This window comes from Balaenoptera acutorostrata, chromosome 1, assembly GCF_949987535.1.
Source record: "Balaenoptera acutorostrata chromosome 1, mBalAcu1.1, whole genome shotgun sequence".
Classification (NCBI taxonomy): Eukaryota; Metazoa; Chordata; class Mammalia; order Artiodactyla; family Balaenopteridae; genus Balaenoptera; species Balaenoptera acutorostrata.
Window position 1 is genome coordinate 102609511 of NC_080064.1, and position 23812 is coordinate 102633322.

A 23812-nucleotide genomic window follows, 5' to 3' on the forward strand; every position below is an offset into this window, starting at 1 on the left:
TTCTGCAAGTAGCTTTGCTTTTAAGATAAATTTGTAAACTGATTCCTAGTACATTGTGTCATGTTCTAGCCCAGCATATAGCCTTGAATTTTGTACCTGGATTCCTTCCAAAGGAGAGGGTTGTTGGGAATGGGCCTCATTATAGTACATCCTCATCTGTATCAGGGCTTGGGGGCATGGGTCCAGAGGATGCCACTGCAGAAAGACCCTGGGTCATACCACAAACAAATGGATGCAATTCCCAAGTTGAGGCGCAAAGTTGTCAAGTCCTGTAGAAGTGTAGCAGAATCAGACAGGAGCAAAAATCCTGGTGTGTCTGACGCACCAAGGTTTGTGTACATGGTTCTGTGGAGGATATATGGTATACTCTTCCCCTCTAAGACAGACCCTTGACCCTGGTGGCTCTGGGCCAGTCAGCCCTCTGGTCACATTTGCTTCTGTTGCTTTTCCCAGAGCTCGGCTTGGGCTGCTCGCTCTGCTGTGACTGCACCTCTGTTTTCTCCAGCACACAAAGCTCCATTTGTGCCACTCCTTCACCCCAGAGTTGCTGCCTAAGTTCTAAAGAAACACTGGGACCATCTCTCAGAAAAATTAACAAACCCTTTGGGCACAGCGCCCCTTTATAGATGACATGAACTGGATTTAAGTCACATAATTTGTGGCTAGTGCTTAGCAGTTGTTCAGTTTAAGTCAACACACATGTGATGAGCACCTGTTCCATGCAGGTACACCATGCTGGGGATTGCAGGAATTACAGAGGGGAATAGGACTGGTCTAGTTGGAGTAATGAGTTAAGTACACAAATGGCTAAACTGAAACACAGAATGACAGCATATTGTTAATTCACTTGTTTAGCAAATACACAGAGAACCTACTACCTGCCAAGGCCCTATTTTAGATATGGGGATACAGTAGTGGACAAGGTGAAAAAGTTCCCTGCTTTAAGGGACCTTAAATTCTAGTGGATATGGACAGAAAATAAAGGACAAATAACCAACAAAATGTCAATTGGTGATAACTGCTAGAAAAAACAAAGCATGATAAGGGTTTGGGAATTACAAATTGGGGACGTGCTAGTTTGTGACAGGAGGGTCTTTCCGATGAGGTGACGTTTACAGAGATCTGAATAAAGTGTGGCAGAGAGCTATGCAGAAATGTGGGAGAAACATTCTAGGCAGAGAGAATGGCCAGTGTAAAGGTCCTGAGGCAGGAACGTGTTCGGCTGAAGAGAGCAAACATTCCCCTGCGGTTGGGGCAGAGTGATCCCTGGGGAGAGTGGCAGAAGATGAGATCTGAGAGGCGGCTGGGACAGCTCTTTTAGGGCATTATGGACCTTGGTGAGGGCTTCGGACTTTATTCTGAAGGAGAGAGGAAGCCATTAGAAGGCTTTGGGCAGGAAAGTGACCTGATCTGATATATTCTAAAAGGAGCACTCTGGCTGAGCTTGCACAGTGGGGACCAAGAGTAGAAGCAGGAAAATCAGTGAGGCGGCTCCTGTAATAATCCGGCAAGAGGTGGTAATGGTCAGGGCTAGCATGGCAGTGGGAAGGCGCTGTGAGTGGGATCTATTGAAGGAACAGAGTGAACGGGATTCCTGAATGGATGGTGGTATGGAGGAGTGAGGAAGAGGAGAATCAAGAATGCCTCCAAGGTTTTAGCATCCAGCAGGATGGAGCTGTGATTTCCTGTGATAGAGAACACCGGGGAAGGAGCAGATTTCAAGGGCAGAATCAAGAGTTTGGTATGGACATGGTAAATTTGAGATCCCTATTGGACAAGAGTGCAAGTAAGCGGCTAATATGGAAATCTGAAGTTAAAGGAGAGAGGTCAAGAGCTGTAAATGTAAATTTTGGAAATCCTGAGATTTGGAGTTTGTCTGGGATAAGGAGCCCGGAGAACTAACTCACTGAGGTTTATTACGTGATTCAATTTCTGACCTTCATTTTTCTGTAGATGAAATTAAACAAGTCTTCCTGCTCTGAGACCCCCTCCCCCTCGTCCCCTTCTGTGCCTTCCCTGGTCAGTCTCTGGAAGCTTCTCAAAAGCAGTCACTCTGTCTTATTTAGCTTCCTATCCTTTATACTGTCCAGCATACACCTGGCATATCAGAGGCTGCAAACTTGCTGTTGAGTTGCATTGAGCAAACCATTTATCAAATACCTGCTATACATCCAGGGCTATGCTATGTGCTGGGTGATATTATGAGTAGTATAGGGCACCAATGGGGAGTCAGTATCCTTACACATCAACCACTAGAGAAACCAAGAAGCCATCTGTCAGAGTGAAAAGAGATGCACAAACAGTCAGGGGCCTAGGGTCTGGTCTGGTCTTTGTTACTCAGTGACATCCGGTAAGTCATCACACATCTGGGCTCAGTCTCCTCATCTGTAAAATGGTCTGGACCAATTATCTCTAAGACTCCTTTCAGTCCTAAATTTCTGCCTCACCAAATTATGCATTATTTGTAGGAGTAACTGGGACGAGATCTAAGACCTGATGGAGGCTGGAAGACTTGAGTTGGGCCCTAGGTATTTGTTTCACACTCATGTATCTCAGATAAATTCATAAAAGAAAACAGTTGATATCTCCTCATTGCCTACCTATTTTTTTTTTTTTTTTGCAAATCTTGGTGTCATCTTTAAAAGAAAATTACATATATATATATATATATATATATATATATATATATATATGGCTAATGATAGCTAAAATTTATCAAATATTTTTCATGTGCCAGCTATTGTGGTAAATACTTTAAATGGATTATCTCACTTAATGCTCATAATAGCTCTATGAGTAGAGTTGTTTGTTTTTGTACAGAGGAGGAAACCAGAGTATATATATTTGCTTAGGTAAATCTCAAAAATCAAACAACCAACCAACAAACTCACTCTAACAATGTTTTACTCAGATTACGTAATTTTAACCTAGAAAATCTCAAAGAGAGCCAATACAATTTTGATTAAACTTTTAAATCTTAGAGCAACTGAAATAGTTTATTAACTAACTAGCATTTTAAGATGTATTTTTCTCAAATGACATTGCATATTAAGAGAAAAGATTTCCCCATAACTTCAGGATTTGTTTGTAACAAGTGGAATATTATTTGGGGATTGAGTGTAATTTTCTCGAACAAGTATGCACAATTCCCGATATGCCATCCTGCTTTTTATTCCAATCCCACTACTCAGAGATAACCAATGTTAACATTTTGGTCACATCCTGCAGCATTGTCTTTGGTACTCAAATTTTCATACCACTTTAGCTATCTAGAAGTACTTTAGTTTGACATGGGCCTGGCCCCTCGAAGTGTGTAATGGAGGAGGGAAGGCCTTTCTCTTGCCCAGTTGGTGAAAATGGAGTCTTGCACGGGGGTGAGGAGGTGGAGTCATGGCTCTTGTAATTTTCCAATGTGATGGCGCTTGCGTGGAGCCATCATGTGTTTGCAGGGCAGCTCTGAGGGCTGGGCATCTGATTTCAATAAGCCCAGAGAGCAACTCCATCCCACAGTGCATTAGCAGGCAGACACATCTGCTCTGTCTCCACACTCCACAAGCCAACAGAAAGTTGCTCTTGTGGAGCCTGTGGTCCGGCTTGACAACCGAAGAGAGTAGTTGCTGTTGGAGCCTGTCCAATCCCTGTGGAGGTCAAGTTTTGACCCAGAGCCTTTCGGAGCTTAGAAGCCAGGCTGGTATTGTTCTTTATGGTTAGTCGTGTTGTCTCAATTAGAAACAAAAAAATGTATGAAGTCTGGATGCAGACTTCTCAAGTCTGGAATTCCTCCCACATATGGAAAACAAGACTCACTCAAGGAAACAATGCCACTGTGTTTGTCACCCACATACTTTGGGATCTGACCACAGAGAATAACTTGCACTTTACCCGAGCTCTCTTCACCTGGGACTGATAAAGAGATTCCACTGAGCAGAGCTGCAGTCAGGAGACCCCAGTCAAGTGACTATGTGCAGCAAAGTAAACGCTTGGCTCTCACTGTCGAACTGGAATCCCGTCCCTGCCACTGGCAGGAGTCCCGTGTCACTGAAATGTTTGGGTAATTATTGGCAATAAGATGTTTTATTTAACAATATTTAGACAATGCACATGATAACATAAACTCGTTAGTTATTTCACTGTTAATAAAGAAAATATCCCTTGATCTTCAGACCGTGTGGCTTTCGGTGGAGTAAACAGATAACCCTGTGCTGCTCTAGGAGATGGTATGCAGGCAGCATCAGTCTTCACCTTTCCCTCCCACAAAGGCTGCCCCTCCCCTGGCCCCACGGTACACGACTTCCCCCTTCTCTGGGCTTCCCATCCTCTCTCATGGCCTCTCTTCCAGGACCCAGGGGGGCTTCCCAGGGGCAGGCTGCAGCCAGATCCTGTGGAGCCTTTGTGTGAATTAGTGGAAGGTGCCCTTCCATCAGCAGAGCTCCCACTCACCCCCTCGGCCGGATACCCGATACAGGACACAACCTGCACAACTGCCGTGGAGAATGGGGACCGCCCACAGTCCCTCTACGGATGGCTGGACAGGGCTGTCCTCTGGACTGCCTCACTGACTCACGGGATCTGGACCAGGACCCTGGAATTACGGCGCATTGCCAGAAGGGTCAGTAGGTACCCTTGGACCCCAAGGCAGTGTCAGCAGAGGAACAGGGAGGGGATGTAGCTTCCCCGCACAGCAGCCGGGGGCTGTCTCCACATCCACCCGCCTCTCGTCTGCATTACTGTGGGCAGCTCACCTGTGCCAACCTCCTTTGGCACATCTTCTGTGACCTCCAGCCACCCTCTCTCTTTCATCATCTCCTCTGTGCTCTAAATACAGAGCACCTACACACAGCAACCGCTGCGGCATCAGCATGCCTGACCACCCTGGCAGCCCACCTGCTGGTCTCCCCACCACATCCCCTTTGGGCAGCCTCTGTCCCTCAGCGCATCCACTGCCACCCTGCGTGTGCAGTTTGATAATCCGAGAATCTAATTCAAGAGTAGGTGTTAGTAATGCTGCCCTGATCACTTTGGGTTTTGCTTTTAAGGGAAGCCATCTGGAGACTCAACAGTCCACCTAAGGGGTGGTGCCCAGAGTGCGCTATGGGCAGATAACGTTGGGTGGCTTCACAGGACCCCCTAAATTATTCCCTGCATACCCATGCCTGGCTCTAACTGAAAACCCTGGCTGGGAGACTTGCTGGTTGGTGTCACCCAGCTTTTAAATCTGATTAGAGGTTAAGCTAGTAAATGGTTGAGTTTCCATAGCACAGCGGGTGCCTTCCCCAGGGTGAGCCAAGTGTGAGTATCACGGGCTCCCATCCGGGAGCTGGGAGGCGATCAGAGGGAATCATCTAGAGTGTCCAGCTTCTCTTCCCAACCAGACCCCATGGCTGGTCTTTTCCTCCAAGATTCTCTATCTCACAGCCCTGCTGACTGCCTCATCTGCACCTGCACCATCACCCAGAGCCCATATTCTGTGTGCACAGCAGACACCACACACACACACAGAAACACACACACACACACACACACACACAGGTGCACACACGCCCTGGAAACAAAGGTACTTCCACTGTGAAGCACCACCTCTGCTATGTCCACCTGCTTTGCTTCCTGTCAGTCTTTGTAAGAACTCAAAACTCACTCTTTCTTTTGGCAAATCCCTTTAAAAAACTGGGAGGACAGGGAGGGTGCAAGGATAGTAGAATCAGTTGTTTTTAAAACTTGACCAAATCATATATACTGTGAACTCTGACCTGTGCTCACCTGGTGTTTCCTGTGCCTAGAAACAGACTGGCAAAAACAGTAGAGGTGCCATCTCCTAATCTCGTGCCCTCGGCTGGGCTTTCAGCCCCTGGTTCTTGTGCCCCGAGCAGCCCGAGTTATATTAAGGAAGAACAATGTCAGCCTAGCAGCCTCAGCCAGGCCCCGAATTCCTGAGGGGTCAAAGCCTGACTGGAGGTCTGCCTGACCAAGTGTCTCATAGAGGTGGTTGATAAATATCATTAGATGGCAAGGGGGTGACGAAGACCACAAGAACGGGCTCTTTCTTAGAAGCCAGATGGCCCAGGGTGTGACATAAACAGGCCCAAGGCCCCAGTCACTTGTTGACAGTGCCTTTCTGGGAATAGACTCTTGGAAGAGTCTCTGCAGGAAGGGGACAGGCATTTGGCTTAAAGGGCAGCGTCTGTGCTGTCCACAGCAGGAAGCAGGTGGAACGTAGTTGGAGCCCATGGTGTGTTGGTAAAGACGGTTCTCCAAAGTGGGAGGGGCCTTGATCTGTAGCATCTGCTGCTTTCTGGGGTGTAAATACTCCCACCGTGGCCAATTTCAAGCTACCAGCGTGACCTCACCGAGTGTGGAGCTGGGAAGAGAAGCTCGCGGTGGAGCAGATGAGAGCCTGTCCGAGCCCGCTCCAGCACACCACTGTCGGAAATATCTTCCTGGGTGAGGAAGGGAGGCTTCCCTTTATCTGGGGAGCATCTCTCCTTCTCCTCCTGCCTACCTTTCCGCTCTCAAATGAATCATGCCTTCCTCCAGGAACCATCCCTTCCTCCAGGAACCATCCCTGCCCCCCTAGGACCCCCTCTCCAACGGCATGTGGATCTCTCACATGGAGCACTTCTCAGAGTGGAAACCGCCCATGCCTTTGTGTGATTCTTGCCACTGTCTTCCCAACTAGTCTGTAAGCCCTGTGAGGAAGGAACCTTGTACAGTTTTTGTGCACCTTGTATCAAGGGTGCCTGGCACGGCTCCCGGCACAAAATTGGTGCTTGTGAAATAGCTGATGAAAGAGTGAAAAAAAGAAATGACCTGAGACCTGAGCTGGGCTTGGTTGATAACCCTGATTTTAGACAAGGCACTTCACCTGCTACCTTTTTGGCTTTTTGTCCTTCTTTTTCAAAATTTATATCTATATCTCTATATAAAGACTGAATGATTTCGCATGATTCTTTCAATGCTAAGATTCTATGGATATTTGAGTCAGGAAGGTAATGCAATTTTTGACTGCTTGCAGCTGCTTCAGCAATGTCTTCACTTTTTCGTGGGGGGTGTGTGGGTGTGTGTATGTCTGTATATGTGCGTGTGGTTATAAGTGCCTGTGCGTGTGTGTGCGTGTGTGTGCGTGTGTGCATGTGTATGTGTGGTGTGGAGGGTAGACGGGGCAGACGGCGGAAACATGAGGAAGGGGGGAAGAAAATCTCATAATGAAATGTTTTCATTTCCTTTTCATGTCCAAGGCCACCGGGTCATAGAAGAATCCATCTGACAGCCAGCCCTGTGGTATTAGATTCATCCCAGTGATTCTTTTTCCCAAAAGGCTAAAGGCTTCATTGGAATTTAAATGAAGTAAGAACTGCCAGTCAGTTCCTAAGTCCCTTGTGGGCAGGTCCAAGTCTTAAATGTCCTTATATCCTGCTAAAGCCCAGAACAGTGCAGTGAGAAGCCAGTGACACCTGCTGAATAGTTAGCTTTAAGACAGACCTCACCTTGGCAGTAGGAGTTAGTCCTAATCACCAGTTTTGTTGGAACCAAAATATTCCTCCATTTTTATAGGTTTACTTAGGAACACATGGGCAGAAACATCCTCAGAACATTTTATAAATTTTGGTAGCTTTGATCACAAATCAGGCAACCTACAATTTACTTCTCCTTGAGTCCAAGGAAGCTAGAGGACCCTTCTCTCTGGGATTGCTTTTCTGTCCCAGTCCAGCACTTTCTGGCAGGACCAATGGCAAAAGCTAAGTTCTGGGCCCCTTTTCCTTTTACCTATTGCTGCATAAATTCATTTGAAGGGCCATGGTTCCCTTGCTTTTGTGACCATCCCAGGAAGGAGAGGTGAGAGCCAAGTGAGACCGCCACCAAACCCCTTGTAAGAAAGGAAAGGAACTGTCCCCTGTCTGTGCATAGCATGACATTGCCTTTCCACATGACAAAGCCACATGGAGGCAGCAAGGAGTAGATCCCAGAAATCTGTGGGAGTAATTCTTAGCTGGCTGTAAGTGCTCTGCGACATGGACAGACCCTTGCAGGTGGGGGAGAGGTGCTCCAGCCTAAATCCTGGAATAGTGCTTAGGAAGCTAGGTTGCACTTTCTACATGGAAGCTTGACCTGAGTAAAGAGTTGCAAGAGGACCTGGCATGGAGAAGACAGGTTGTGATAACAACCATGACAAAAAAGAACCCTAAACTTTTCCAGGCTTACGTGCGTGGTGCTACGTTAACCATCCATAGGCATTATTATATTTAATCATCATAGCAACCTTATTATTACTGCCATTTGACAGATGGCTTAACTGAGGCTTACCCCACAATGGAACGGTAATCACAGGGACACCGTGACGTTGAACTTCTGCCTTCCTCAGCTAGGGATTTCCTCCCAGTGTTTTAAACTCCATTCCCTTTCCCTCTCACTTCACAAAGACCTTAAGCTCCAAAATATTTCCATGAGTCATTGACTGATGTCTGAGATTTTACTTTCCAAGATTTTAATAACGAATAGCAAATAGCTGCCGTTACAGCTTTTTATGTGCCAAGTACGGTGACATATATGCTCTCATTTAACCACTGCTTTATAAAGGAGGTATTATTATTATTATTATTCCAATTTTACAGTTCAGGAAACTGAGAATCAAAGGGAGTTTTTATAATATATGTAAAGTCACACAGTCAGTAGGAAGGAAGGACCTGGGCCAGCCTTTTGCTTGCTCTGTTGCCTCTGAGTGGTTCACTGCCTTCTGACCGAGGGAATTTGATGGCTGCTGAGAGCATTTGCCCCTGTGATAAGCATCTGTCTGAGCCTTTGTCAGCCACGTATTTCTTAGTATGAACGAGGGGTCAAAGATCAGCCTTTGATGGAGTAGAAGTTTGAGAGCATCAAATCTCTGTATACCAAGGAGACGTAATGATGGAAGGGGGATCCGGTGACAAGTGGCAGACAGGTTTTGTGACCAAAAAGTCAAAGTGAGTGTCAGCGGCTCTCTGAGGAAGCAGCAAAGAGATGGTTAGCTCAGGAGTGTCTTATGGCTTTCGAGGATGTGTGACAGACGGATTCATCACCTTAGCTCTATGAGGCACACGGGGCCCAGGCAGCTATGAGACTATGTCTGCGGGGAAATCCATATTTCTATGGACTGAGTCAGGACTAAATTAGACATTGGGGTAACGTAACGCATCTGAATTTCACGACCATTATATCATTCTTTAGACCTTGTAAATGTTCATGATGATATTTTTGGTAGGTTGGAGCAAGCTGTCTACATCTGAGGTGTATTACTTTAAACCTACATTAACAGACTAATAAAATAGGGTGTTGGTCAGCTAATCCCCTATAGTCATATCCTCAGAAGTATCCAGGCAGCAAAATGAACCAGAGTTGTGAGTAAGTGTTCTGAGGTGGCTGTGAGGGCACAGACCCTGACCATACGTGTCACTTGGAGCAGATGTTGGGATGAGTGGAGCTATGTCCCTGAGACGAGGCATTCCCCTCCCACGGGGGGCTCCATGATCTACAAACTCTGGAATCCTGAGACCTTGGAAAAATAATCCATGATGTGAACCCAACCCTCCTCAAGAACTGGACATTTACATCCTATTGTGAGGGGGCACGGGGGGCTGACCTGGGGCGGGGGGGGCACCCACTCATCAGCTGGCATGTGCTGCACGTGGACTACACATTGTCACATGTGGCATTATGGGAATTGCTTTTTTAAGCTGAAGCACAGGACCAATGTTTGGCAATGGCTCAGAGTGTTTGAAATCAAGACTATCCTGGAACCACATTTTCATAATTATCTCATGTAATACCAACTAGATATGGGTGAGTATGTCTATTCAGGACACAGTCTCTGCCTGGCTATGTGAAAGGTCTGATTTTACCCTTTGCTGGCCTTTCTAGTGGCCCAAGTCCAACTCACAGTCGTCTCACTTGGCTCCTGGAAAACTTAGAAGAACCCCCAGTTCCTTCTCCAGGAACTACTATCAGCCCTTCAGGATGAGCTACCCAGAGATTTTCCCTGGAGATGGCTTCTCTTCCGTCCCAGACCCCTCCCTCCCTCCATACTGAGCTCTGCTCCTGATCTGAACCAACTGGAGCCTAGATTTCTCCTTCCTGCTCCTGCTTTTCTCCCACGCGCCTCTCTTTCCTGGCTCCTCTCTTCAATCACGCGTCTTAGACCCCTGAGCTCTCCAGCTCTGCTCTCCACTCTATTGAATATTAAAGTCCACAGCTGGCTCTAATCTACAAGAGGTGCCCCCAGGTACATTCAGGCTTCAGAGGAGGCCACAGCCCTGCTCCATTTGGGGCCACCTTAGCTGAAGGGGTGAGGGCTGCACAAACTTGCAAAGCAGCCCATGTCACACCTCCTCCAGGAAGCCTTCCCCTACAGGCTGGATCCCACTGATGGTCTCCTTTCCTAACCTTCTGTAGTAATCCCTGTCTGTGCCATATTTACCAACCATTTATTCATTCAACAAATACTTCTTGAGCTCCTATATGTGATGCAGCCCTTGATGAACACACAAAAAGTCCCTGTCCCCATTCTTACATTCCTGTGGAGGAGAAGGATAATAAACAAGAAAACAAATAATAGAACTAAGTACTATGAAATAAAGAAAGTAGGGTAAGGGAACAGAACCTACTATGGCAGGGTTTGGTCGAGTGGGGATAGACATTAAATTACGGTGTTCAAGAGGTGACATCTGAGCAGACCTAAACAATGAGCAAAAGCTAACCATGTGAAGAAGACCTGTGGGTAGAAGTGTCCCCAACAGAGGAAATAGCAAGTACAAAGGCCTAAGATAGTAGCAAGAGTGATATGTTGAAGATATAGCAAGAATGTCAGAGAGGCTGCCACATAGCAGGCGATTGGAGGAGTGATACAGGACACGGGAAGGAGGGTCAGGGTCCAGATCACATAAAGGCATTCTCCGCCTCACCCTGCTGATGTTTCAAGCCAGATAATTCTTTGTTGTTGAGGGCTGTCCTGTGCCCTGCAGGATGTTTAGCTGCATCCTGGACTCCACCAACCAGATGCTGGTATCACCCCACCCCCCGCCCCCTCCACGTGTGACAATCAAAAACGTATGATGAAAAAAAAAAAAGTATGATGTTGCCAAATGTCCACTGGGTTAAGAACCATTAAAATGAGGCCATGGCAAGGGTATGGATTTTATTCTCTGTGTAATGGGAGGGTTGAGAGCTAAGAAATAACGTGACATGATTTACATCTTTAAAAGGGCATTGTGACTGCTGTTGGGTTAAAAGGCTGTGGGAAACAAGAGTGGAGGCAGGGAATCCAGGAGGAGGTCCCCGTGTCGTCTGGCTGAGAGGTGACAGTGGTTGGGACTAAGAGGCAGTAGTGGGATGCTGAGAAGGGACTGGGTTCAGACTTATTTGGAAACCAGCAAGACTTGCTGGTGGATTGAATATAAAAGGTGATGAGGAAGGTCCAGTCAAGGATGATTTCTAGATTTGGGGTCTGAGCAACTGGGCATAATGATGTCATTGTCTAAAATGGGGAAGACTAAAATAAGACTTGGAGAAAGTAGTTCAGGGGTCAAAAATTCTCAACTTGAGATGTCCATTAGATCTCCAAGTGGCCATGACAGTAGAACAGAAGAGCCTGGAGCCCAGGGGAGAGTCCAGATTGGAGATAGACATCCAGAAGTTGTAGCTCATCTTTAATGCCTGGCGGAAAGAAAGGACCCTGGACTGAGCTCCAGGCACTCCAATATTTAGAGGTCAGAAGAAGGAAAAGCCAGCAAAGGAGACAGAGAAGAGGGCCAGTGAGAGAGAGGGGACATTAGGAGAGCTTCGCATCCCCGAGGCATCTTGGCCTGGCAACCTCATCCGCCTTGGACTGTCCTCAGCCAGGTCACTGCCTAAGCGGGGAGCCCCTTGGGCGCTCATTTGTGATCAACACCAAGGACCACTATAAAACTGGGTTTTGGACAACCCAAGGACCTGGCAGGGATCACCTTGTTTAATCTTTGCACTAAGAAGTAAGTGCTACTAGTTCCATATCACAGCTGAGGAAACTGGAAATCAGAGAGCTGCAGTAATTCACCCTCGATCACATCTGTTTTTCAACCCCGCTCCTGGGCCTGGAGCCCTGGAGAGTCTGATTCCACGTTCACACTTTTTCCATGGTACCCTTGGCCTCAGTCTCGCAGGGGCCCACACAATGCCTGGCACAGGCCTCCATTCCCACCATGGCAGGAACGGCTTGTTTCTGCCTAGGCTTACATGAAGTGCTTTCACTTCTGCTGCTGCATTTGAGACGGGCAGGTGGGAGCTGGGATGGCTCATGCAGGGTAGGTGACTGTCAAGGTCCCTCACCCAACTACGGGCAGAGCCAGCACTGACGCCGGGAGTCTCACGGTGCTTGTCCAGGGCTCTCACGTCTTACCTACAGTCAAGGTATCTTCCCAGCTGGCAACCATATTCAAGGCAGCAGCCCCATCTGGTAATGCAGGGGCAGTATTATCATTCTCATTTTACTGATTAAGAAACAGAGGCTCAGAGGGGTTCTGTGATTTGCCCAAGTTACACAGCTAGGAAGAAGCTGAGCCAGAAATAAATCCCCAGTCTCCTAGCTCTCAGTATTACTGAGTTGAAATAAATAACCTATATCTGACTTAACCATTTTTCTTTCTTACATAACAACTTTCCCAATCCATAAAAGAAATAAGCTTCAGACAGGTTTGTGAAATGTTCCCAAGCACAAGTGTTGCCAGTCAGAATTCTGCAATAGGTCCATAATCATTTAAGAAGTGGAAATGAGTAGAAGGAGGACATTCTGTACACTGTGCCAACTTAAAATTCCTTTTTTTCTCCTTAATCATAAAGGTGCTTTAAAAATAATCTTTGAAACATATTTGTTGCTTTATTAAGCCTTCTACTTTCTGACATGTCCCACTCATTTTTAGAAAAAATCAAAACAATACTTAAAAGCCCTACTCCCTAAATATTTTCTTTCATTTCCAAGATACAGAGATGCTGACACATGGGCATGAAATCTGGAGTCAGGCTTTGGTGTCTGACCTCCTGAAAAAGAAAATGAAAACATTTCTAAGTGTTCACACTTTCCCTGTGAGAGGACAGACACAATACCCTTGAACCCAGATGAAAAGAAAGGTAATTCGTTTCATGCATAAGAAATATTCTTGGTAGTATGTCATGTTCTGGGACAATTGATTCCATTTGTCATTGCAAGTTTCAGAAAGGGTGGAAGTATGCTTTTTGTCCCCCCCCCCTTTTGGGCACAGAAAATGTTAAGTCAGCATTCACTTTTTCTTAAAAACAAAACAAAACAAAACAAAACACCCAGGTGCAACAGTGATGGATTTAAACAGCCTCTTAGCTGCTTTACTTATGGTCCAGTCAAGCTCCCGGTGCTTGGCTCAATATAACCCACCTGCTTAAGGAGAAAGGAGCTGGGTATGATGTCACAAATGTCTCTCTTCTGCTATAAATGTTATTTAAAATGTGCAACTGGCCTGGTGACATTAGTTTTACAGGGAATAGTGGGATGAGTGGTGGAAAAGCACGGAGACTCTTACAGAGATGAAAATTATACCAGAACCACGTCTGCCTTCTCCCCTTAGGCCCCCTGCCCTGCAACCTCAAATAGAGATGTCTTAACTGCCTAGAAAGGAGCGTTAAACCTTTGGTCTGGATAGGAATTCAGCATTTGAGGAGATGTCACTAATAATCCTCTTTGAATCTGAGTGGTGAAAATGGGGCCCAGGGGGAGGGCATTTTACAAGAAAAGAGTTGGAATGAGCCCCAGGCGAGCACGGGAAACAGAGGAGGGAGAAAGGTGAAGCTTCCCTCTGAACAAAGAGGCAGCAGTTTGTCATCCTTGATCTGTCTTCAGGGGCTGCGTTAGCCAGGTTCTCAGGAAAACTGGGGCATGTCATCTTTGTGGCCCCTGGTGTGGGTCACTCTTCCACACTTCCAGCTGGGAAGGGGTGGTCTGGGGTCAGTGACACATTAGGGCCAGGTTGAGGACCGGAGTCAGGATTAGGGTTTGGTTTACCTGAAGCTGTCAGCTCCAGGACCCACGCCAGGAGCCTTTAGGCTGTTTATACCAGGAGCGAAACTGAAACCCTCCACGTTGGGGCCGCCTGGAGCCTCGCTCATGAGAAAATGTTAGGCTCTCTGCTCTGGGCAGGAACTACTTAAGAATTTGACAATGTCAACATTTTAATGGTATCTTAGCCCTGTTGCCCTTACAAAAATATACTGAGAAGGAAGGATGTGATTTGTGGGAACACAAGCTCCATACAGAGTCACTATACCACCACATTAGGACCAAAGCATTCATCCCGGTCACAAGGCCAGGGAAGGCTGGGATACCCCTCTGATGGTTCTTAGTGACAGGGAGGAGGATGTCTTGGGCCCCTTGGACAATTACTGTCATGATCATGTCTGGGGAACAGAATCACAGAAAGATGGCTATGCAAACATGAAATAGGAGAAAGACGGTAGAGGAAGGTAGGGACAAAGATGAGATATGATTGCCGTTGTTTCTTCGCTGGGTTGGCCAGAGAAACAGCCAACCTCAGGGATAGAAACATCTAGGGAAGTCATGGTTCTGATGAGGTTGATTAGTCTCAAAGAAGAAGATAAAGAAGGAAGAGGCGGAGGAGGGGGTGGGGGAAGGAGAAGACAGATGACGTCAGTGGCTCTTGCTTACTGAGGCCTCCTTGGTGCCAGGCACAGTACCAGGCACTTTATACATCTTTGTCACTTAATCTACACAACAGCCCTATGAGGAAGCAATTAGTCTGACCTTACAGATGAGGACACTGATCCTTAGAGTATTAAGTTACCCAAGATCACACAACTAGGAATCACAGAGCTGGGATTTAACCCCAAGTTTGCCTGGCTTCAGAGCGATGCCCTTTTCCGTACAACGCTGCTGTCTGTGCCAGTAGCTTTTAAACTTTTTTAACCATGACTCACAGTGAAAAAATACGTTTTCCATCATGATCCGGTATGCACACATATTGTGCAAATGTATATACAACTAAAATAAAAGTTTCATGAATACTTTCCCTTTCTCCATGCAATGCACATTGATTTTTTTTAAAATTTACTCTACTTCTTTCTTTAAAAGAAAAAGAGAGGGAGAGTGGTACTACTTGATTTCGCATCCCCCTAATGGGTCTGTAGTTTGAAAACCATTTTCCTTTCCTTTACTCTATGGCAGAGTAACATTTGAAATGTTTTTCAGCTTCCTGCTTGATCTTGTTGCATGCTGGGGAGCATCTTTGCTTTGGAGGCAGGCTGCTAATTATGCACCCTGGACCATCCCTCTGATGAGGGGACATCATTAATCAAATATTTCAGAAATTACAAATATCTGACAAAGCCGTTCACTTGGAAAAGAGTCAGTCCAGGAAACCATCCAGAAAACATAATCGCTGATCTCAGGCACCGACTAGTAATATTTTAAGCAGTTGATGCATGCTTTCGCAAAAGAAACTATTTTCTCTGCCTTCAGAACCTAAAGGACACATCTGCTCTGACGGGGCAGTGCAGTCACCGTCTAACAATAAATGCCCAAGGAAAAGAACAATGCAAGGGGTTGCTGAGACTCTATCACTCCACCATCAAGAATAACGTTGTCTTTCTCAGTTTTTGGTGAGTACACCCAGGATCTGAAATTAGACCGCTTTGCAGTACAGTGTGTACGTCTCCACCCTGGTTTAGGATTTGGGGGTGATTTTGTTTCGGCAGCTAGGCGCAGGGACAGGGTTGGCTGAATCAGATTTAGATCATGGAAAGTGAGGTCCAGATCAGGTGGCTTCAGCACAAGTCAGCCCTGAGGAGCCGCGGACTCAGTGACTTCACTCCAAGCAATGTGTATGCTAATTGAGAAAACATGTTCCTGTGATGGCCTCATGCAAAAATCCAGATTTATGAATTTTTTTTTTTATTCCTAAGAATTCCTTGAATATTTGCCGTGCGTGTCTATACAGCCTCCCGGAGTACTTTTCCTTCTTATGGAGTCGAGTTGTGTTTTTCTGCTGTTGGCCCAGGTCAGGTTTTTAAAGGGTGGGATTCTGACAGAGCAAGCGGGCACATGGTCTCAGGCAGTGGGGAGAAGCAGGAAGAGGTCAGGAGGGGAGAAGAATAGCCTACACCTTCTGTCCTTCTCTTGGGGCAGGAAAAGCAGTTGAGGCTCAAGTCCTCAAAAAGCAACTGTTCACAAAGCTCAGTGAGGGGCCCTTCTTCGTGCCTCTGGCCCTTTAATGCCCTCCGGACTGGCTAAACCCCACCCATCCAGCATTAAGACAGGACTCAGGCTCGCTGGGCACTGCCAGTGTTCCAGGCTCTGGGCTAAGTAAGGGCTTTCCAGCCCTCCCTCCTCTCATCCTCGCAACCGTTCCCCGAGATCAGCATTATGAGTCCCTTTTACAGATGAGGAAACTGAAGCTTAGAGGGATTAAGTAATGTGGTTATAGAGCCAACGAGAGGCAGAGCTTGCCTCTGAAGCTAGTTCTATCTTGTGCCAGGGCTGCTTTTATACAATCCTACCCGCCTGCAGGACATCCCCTCCCTCAGGAAGCCTCTCGAGAAAGCACCGCGCCATTCAGGCCTCTCTGAGAGCCACACAGCTCGCACTTCTTCAACTAGTTTCCATTTTGATACTGGTCTCAATTGCTCCAAGTGTGTTCATCTAGATGACAAGACAAAAGAAGCTGCAGACAGATTTTGTTTGGTTTGCACAGGTGTTCTGAAAAGTGAAGACACTGTACATTCAAACTCAAAGTTTTGACTCTTTTGGAAAAGTTGGAAGATCTGGTCACACTGGACCTACAAACCTGCAAAGCAACAGACGGCCTGTCTCCTTCTGATGGGCATAACCTCTCTAGTTTACTGCAGTCCCCATTGGCTCATGGCCTTACCTCATTTACATTATCTGATGAGCCTCTCTGAAGCCATTTAAATGTTCACTCTAGAGCCAGCTCCTTGGGCAGGATCATGATTTATATTTATTATGATTCTCCACAGTGCCCAGGCCCCTGGTTAGCATATTAATCAAGATGCTAATTGAGAGAAGGAAAATCAGTCCAGTGGCCTGATGTCCAGTGAGCCTGCCTCCCCGGGGGTGAGGACTGTTCCCCCTTTAACCACAGGTTATACGCTATTCAGCAACAGCTGCCCAGACACTGACCCTTGGGGTGGGAGAGCACAAATGCCCGCCTGGCTGCCAAAGAAAAATTCACCTCCTCCTCTTCCTTCTCTTGTAAACTTGATAAGATACATAAAATCCTAAGGAAACAAGTTGTTGGAGGAGGAGGAGTTGGTTATGCGGGGTAAGGAACTGAAACACTCTTAAAGCTGCCAGTACAAATGGCCATTCGCAAGAAATGCCTTATTTAGAGAGCATTACATAACATCTCTGAGATACAAGTCTGAGGAGAAGTTTGCCTCTGAAAGAAAATTGCAGGAGAATATCCATGAGTTTCCTTTTACTCAGATATCATGAGGCCAAGGTAGTTCAGAAGGTGAAATGTTTGGTTAAAATTCTATCAAAATGAGAATGTTAATGACTGAAGGTCAAAATATAGGTGGGTAGATTCCTAGAGAAGCTTCAGTGCTTCCAGAAAGATTTCTTCTCCTAGTGCAGCAAAGCTTTACACATACAGAGGCATAAAAAATGCAAAGATGATGTTGTCCGATCTGAAGTGAAAAGCACAAAAGGAGGACTCCCTCAGATCAGTACCACGGAGGGAGAACACGGGGGAAGGGAACTCGTGTTTGTTGAGTGCCTGCTCAGCTGTGGGCCAGGCCTGTGCTGGTGTCCCATCAGTATCATCCCACTTGATGTGCACAACAGCCCAACAGAGCAGGTCCTACTGTTCTCTCTGTTTCACAGAAGAAGAACACTGGGTACAAGGGACGCCCTCCTGCATCTCTGGTCTCCTGGTGCTCACCTCCTTCCTCCCTGCTCACTTAGTCCAGCTGCCTTCCGGCCGTTAGAGCCCAGCATGACTGCTCCTTCCTTCGAAATCACAATCCAAAGGGAGCCTGCCTCTCTTGGCGTCTCTCATACAATGTGGGAGTTCGTCGTATGGTTATTGACAAGGATGAGGTGGCTGACCTCCAAGCCAGGCCTGGTCAGGTCCAAACATGGGACGGCACTTCTCCAGACCGGACAAGTGAGAAATGCAAGTCACTTTAACCGCACATCAGATCCACAGTGATGGGGGGCAGAGACAGGACCTCCCTCCCCCAACCCGGGCTGAGCTCTCATGGCTTCCAGCAAACGGCCCTCCCTGGGCTCACTCGGGAACAGCGTGCCGCGTGCAGACAGATGACATATTCCACCAACCCTGGCTACCGAAGGAACAGCCAAAGGAAATGGGAAAATCAGCCCATCTGTACCAAACAACAAATACTTTGTGGCTATTGGGAGACGATTCCAGTAGTAGTGGATTGTAACTGCCCTCGATGTGGAATAGCTTCTGTGGGAAGCTTGGGCCGTTCATTCCCACTGACTTCAGAGCTAGATCGTTCCACTCGCAGAGCTCTCCACCTGCAGAGGCCCCCACGGGCAATGCCAAAACATCTCCCTCTGCTTACCCCAGTGGGGAATTTTCAGGGAAACCCTGACTGTCTGACTGACTAATACTACCACTAATAAAAAGACGCTCCGTGTGTGAAAGAGGCTGGCCAAACCTGGCAATTCAAAAAGCACTGTTGCTAGTCCCACTTGACAGATTGCATCATCAGACCGGTCTCAACCTCATTTGGGAATCTCCTTAAGTCTCCAGTGTCCATTTTTGGGGGCCTCATTAGGAATCAAATTCAAACTCTGCCAGTTCTACTGCTTTGGTAGTTTTCTCTCTTCTACTGCTTGGGGGTGAGTAGCAAGCAATTATATCCTCCAAAGTCATTGTTCGTTTTAGCCGTTTGCACTATGAATAACAAAATGGTCCTATTTTTTGTCCTCCAGTGAGACCTTGGGCCAGAGGAAAGGATAAGTGAGAATAAACCCAGTGCTACAAGCACCGTCCCTCCAGCGCAGTAGCATTGCTAGCCTACTTTTTCAATCAAATGTCACATTATTGATTCCCATTTATTCTCACAGCTTGGGCACTGTTGTATTAATTTGCTATCAACATGTGCCCATGTTGTATGAAGTGATGTCAGGGCTGGGGAAGGTTCTGCTTCCTTGTTCTCTCATTCAGAGCAGGGACCTCCTGGTGCCAGAGTGTGATCCATTTAGTAAAGGAGAGAAGGATTTCCTCCCAGTGCTGTGGACACCCGGGGCAGGCAGTCTGCCTGTGTTTTTAATAGCATATGGCAGAAAAGGAAGCTGCCATGCTCTAATACCACCCATCCCTTCTCCCCACTCTTTCTGGTTTCCTTTTCATGTGGGTCGTTTGTTGTCACACTCTACTGACAAAAGCAAAGGATGATGCCCAGCGGGACCACAGCCCTGCCAGTGGCTTCCTGGAGCCTGATATGCTGGTTCCTGGAGGACAGAGCCCAGGGCTGGACCTCTGAAGCCCCAATTCAATTATGAAATAATAGATGACCCGAACATAGGGCCTGAAAGAAAAGCCCTTATTGGTAATTGCCAAGGGAGTTCTCAACCAGGAGCAGTATTATCCTTTTAATAAGCATTTAGCCATATATGGGGGGAGGGGATTTGGGGTTGCCACCATTTCTGTCATTTTAGTAGGTGAGGTAGGGATACTAAACTTCCTGCATTACCTAAATAGGTCATCCTCAACCAAGAATCATCCCCAAATGCCAATAGCCCCATTGAGAAACACTGTGAACCCACTACCCTTGTCCTGTAGATTGGGAGAGTGAAGGCTGGGAAGTTCAGTGACTTGCTCAAGGTCACAAAGCTACTTCCCTCCTGTCTTACAATTCAGGAAACTACCACAGGAAGTTTCCCCAAAATACAGGAGAAAAATATCAAGAGATCATTTCAGTGTGATTCCTATTGAGGCCAATAACCTATAGAAACTCCTCCAAAACCTATAGAAACTCCTCCAAAACATGGAAAGTAACCCATAGAAGAGTAATGAAAAACTCTACAACGCTTTTTTATTGTATGTTTTCATTATTCTCGTCTTGGCCAAATTTTGTGGCTCAAGGTCTGTCATCTCAGCTTAAATGGTGACAATTCCATCCTTGTGCACAACCAACCAAAAGGTCAATGACCTCAAAGCCTCAGCTTCTCCAGCTGCATTTCTGCCTCAGGGCCACCCCGATTTTACTGCTATTTGGAGTTAGGATGTTAACGGTCTCCCCACTGCCAGGAAGCAAGATCCCTAGTAAAGGGTTGGGGAAGGGTCTTTCATCTCCATTTTCTTACTAGAGACTACCATATGCTGTTCTGTGAAACTGGTCCATCACAGAGTTGATTTCTCCGGACTGGCTCAGCCTGGGAGCTGCCAGTTTAGCTGATGGTTTGCAAGATCAGAGGTGCCAGTCAAAGAAAGAGAAGCCTTCTGAGGACATGGGTTATTTGCTCAGAGATATAGAGACTATATATGAGTCCTCAGCAAGCTTTCCACTGCCTGCTGAGAGCAGAGAGTAGTTTTCCTGCGGCTCCAATGCAGTTGCCACTGAAATAAGGCACTCCACGAATGTGAAGCAGTCGTGTTCAGCACTCATTTAAAAGTAAAGTGTGCGATTTTCTCATCAGTTTAATCTCAGTAATGATGAGAAACTTCCCTCGGGCTCCAGCCTTGCCCTGCCATGCCCTACCCTCCCTGCTGATGTCGGCAGCTGGGGCCCCCTTCCTGGCCACCGCGCAGATTTCTCCATGGAAGAGGGGAGTGTGAAGCTTCATCCCTTGCTCCCTCTGGCCCTCCGGGTGGGGGAGACGTGTGGTGGGTGATAGGAGAAGGTGGGAACCTCACTCCTTGACAAAGGTTAAGGGTATGGAAAGAGTCACCAGGCTGCCCTGAGTAGACCCAATTTTCCAGTTCTCTAGTGGGTCTGGGCTGCTTTGGGGGTAAGATGACTGTCCAGGGATGGCATGGTACCAGCAGCTGGCTGTAAAATCCTCTGAGGCACTCCTACAGTTGTGTCAAAACATGTCTCCCTGGGCCCCAGAGACCTTGGTTTCCCATTCGTGGTGCCTCCTAACATTTTCCCCTTCAAGACTGCCCTTTTTCCCACCTGCGCAAAAACACTGGGAAAAGCGTATGGGGGAGGAGTTGACAGCATGTGATGTTAACCCCAAACCCCTTCAACGACCCAAGTATGAGGAGAGTTCATTTCCTCTGTGAGTCAACACCAGCAGGGCCAGTCTCAGCCCCCAGACCACTCTCACTCACCCCGCACCCCCAGTCCTCAGTTGCCTCTGAACCTCTGGGAACATGGCCCATAGTGGATTGACATTTGGGTTGCCCAGGCCGACATACAACTTCTTCCACAGAAGAGACCCTTCCATATCTAATGTAGTCTTTCTTAAGTAGCTCTTCAGAAGGGGAAAGTTTCAGACATTCAGTAGGAAATTGTAAACACTGCACAAGAAGAGCTGGCAGGGCCCAACCGCTGCTGCCTTTCTGTATGGTCTGAGAGGGAGAAATAGTCCCCTCCAGCAGACTTAACTGACAGCTTCAAGAGTTTGAAGGCCCTGGAGAGGAGATACTGGTGGGCCCTCCACTTCCATTTCTGAATTTAAGAATGCAGCTGGCCGTGCATGTGTTGGGGGAGGAGGGGGCTGGCTGGCAATGGGTGCGCCCAGAGGATGGAGCCCAAGACAATTAATCAAGTGCCCTTTCTCCAGGACAATTAATCAAGTGCCTTTTCTCCAGGACTTCCACTGGCCTCAGAAGACAGAGGGGGCAGAGATACTCAGGAGAGCCCTATTTTGGTTTCTAGCTGGGAACGTGCACTGAGTTTTCCTTAATACCCATAGCACCCAAAGGCTTTGCAGTAATACACTTTAATGCATGAAACACCCATAAATTATCCTACAAACTGTTACAACTTCCAACCTGGAACAACTTGGAAAAACCAGCCTAGCAAGCAGGCTCTTTTTTTAATCTCTCAAGTCACAAGAGAAGAGAAAGTTCAAGCAGAATACACCTTCCATGAGAATCTCAGAGGTTTTTGGGTTTTTGTCTTATTTTTTGGAAAGAGAAAGGAGAGTTGAAATCAGAATGAAGCTGCTTGTTTCCGATGGCTCAAAGATGCCGCTCCTTGACCCCAAGTCCTCTCCCTCCCCTGGGTCTTTGCCGCTTGGACCCAAGGCGCTGCCCGCCCCACCCCTCCATGCCAGCTTCTCCCACACCTGGCGGCAGACAGCTGGAGGTGAGGCGTGAGACCCACGTAGCAGGACCTTCCATGGAGGTCCCTTGGCGAGCAGGCTTCCCCTATCAACCCCTGGGGCCCTCACTCGAGACTCCCAGCCCTCCAGCGACCCGCGGAGGAGCCCAGAGACCCTTGCTCCATTCCCTGCAGCAGGTCCAGAGCCCCCTGCCCCCCTCGTCCCCTTACCTGGGGACAGCGTAGCGCTCGCGCGGGACTCGGCGCACCCCCCAGCCCGCGCGCGCCGTGCACTAGCCCTCCGCGGCGCAGCCCACCACTCCTGCGGCCCCAGCGCGCTCTCAGCCCTCGCATCCCTCTCGCCACGCTCCTTCGCTCTCCCTCACTTGCGCGCTGTCCCCGTCTAGCAAGTCCCTGGTACCGCGGCGCGCAACTGCAGGCGCCAGGGTTGCCTCCCGGACTTCGGGCCATCGGGAGATCGGGAACTCCACGACCTGAGAGAGCGCTGCTCCCCACGACTCGCCCGCCCGCCGAGGCTCCCGCGCTCCCGCGCTCCCGCACCCACTGGGGACGCTCCTCTCATGGCCGCACTTCAGCCCGCGGAAGCCTCGGGGGGTGCCCGGAGATCTCGCCAGAGCGGGATCCATGCATCCTCTCCCCAGGCGCCCAGCCACGCCGGCCCGCGCCCGTGCCCGCGCTGCGCCCCTCTCGGGCTGGGCTCGGGGCAGCCTGACTCACCGCTGCGCTCCCCTCCGGCTCCCAGCGCTCTCTGCTGTGCCGGAGCGCCGAGCTGCTCTAACACAGGCTTCTTGAATTCTTAGCCCCTCCTCCCGGACTCCTGAGTCACCCACTCCAAATCCTTTCTCCCACTCCAACCCTCCCCGGCCCCAGCCCCGCACCTGCTCTGGCCAGGCGGAGGTGCCCGCCAGTAGGGGATCCTGGGGACGAGAGATCGATCTTTCCCGGGAGGGCCGGCTCGACCCAGCCAAGAAGGGGTTCAAACCTCCAGAGGTCAAAAGGAAACGCACGGGGGTTGGAGGGGCTGCGCTCAAAGCCCGGCTGGCCAGGGATTTTCTGGGGCACCAGCAGTGGGTGCTGATCTCGGTTGCCAACGGGCCGACAAGTTGGGGGTGGGCTGAACCGCCTGGCCCTCCCCGCACCTCCCCGCCTTTCCCTCCAGCGTTGCCTGCAGCCAGCGACTGGAGCAGGGGGCGGGAGTGTCTGCCCAGTGTCACCCTCCGTGCCCTAGGCTTCGGCTGCCCCTGCTGCTGGCAGCCAAGAGAGAAAAGCCCAGAGACCTCTTTCTCCCGGGACACCTCCCGTCACCCTGGGAGAAAAGAGCACCCAGGGGAGCTCCTGGAGATACCGGTGCCGGGGCTTCTCTGACACGAGGGAGGACCGTGGCTCCAAGAGCCAGAACCAGCTGGAAGCCCCTGGGGGTAGGGGCAAGTCCTGCGTAGGGACGAGGGGCAGAGGACTTAGGCATCAGCACCTAGAATCAGAGCATTAACTTGAGGCCCTGACTCTGGAAGTTTCCGTCCTGGGGCCCCCCATCCTCCTGAAA

The 23812-nt window shown here is 48.4% G+C and overlaps 1 protein-coding gene across 2 annotated transcripts in view; it reads right to left on the reverse strand.

Moving 5' to 3' along the window:
• The window catches only part of NGF (nerve growth factor), a 50525-nt gene extending 27464 nt beyond the window's left edge, over positions 1-23061 (reverse strand). The window contains exon 1 of one of the 2 annotated variants that reach the window (XM_057550910.1): positions 22987-23061. The gene's annotated coding sequence lies outside the window, so the exon portion shown is untranslated. Of the gene's footprint in view, positions 1-22809; positions 22832-22986 lie in introns of those variants that run through there. The other variant, XM_007169341.2, reaches the window with a different exon arrangement.
• Between the last annotated feature and the right edge of the window lie 751 nt (positions 23062-23812).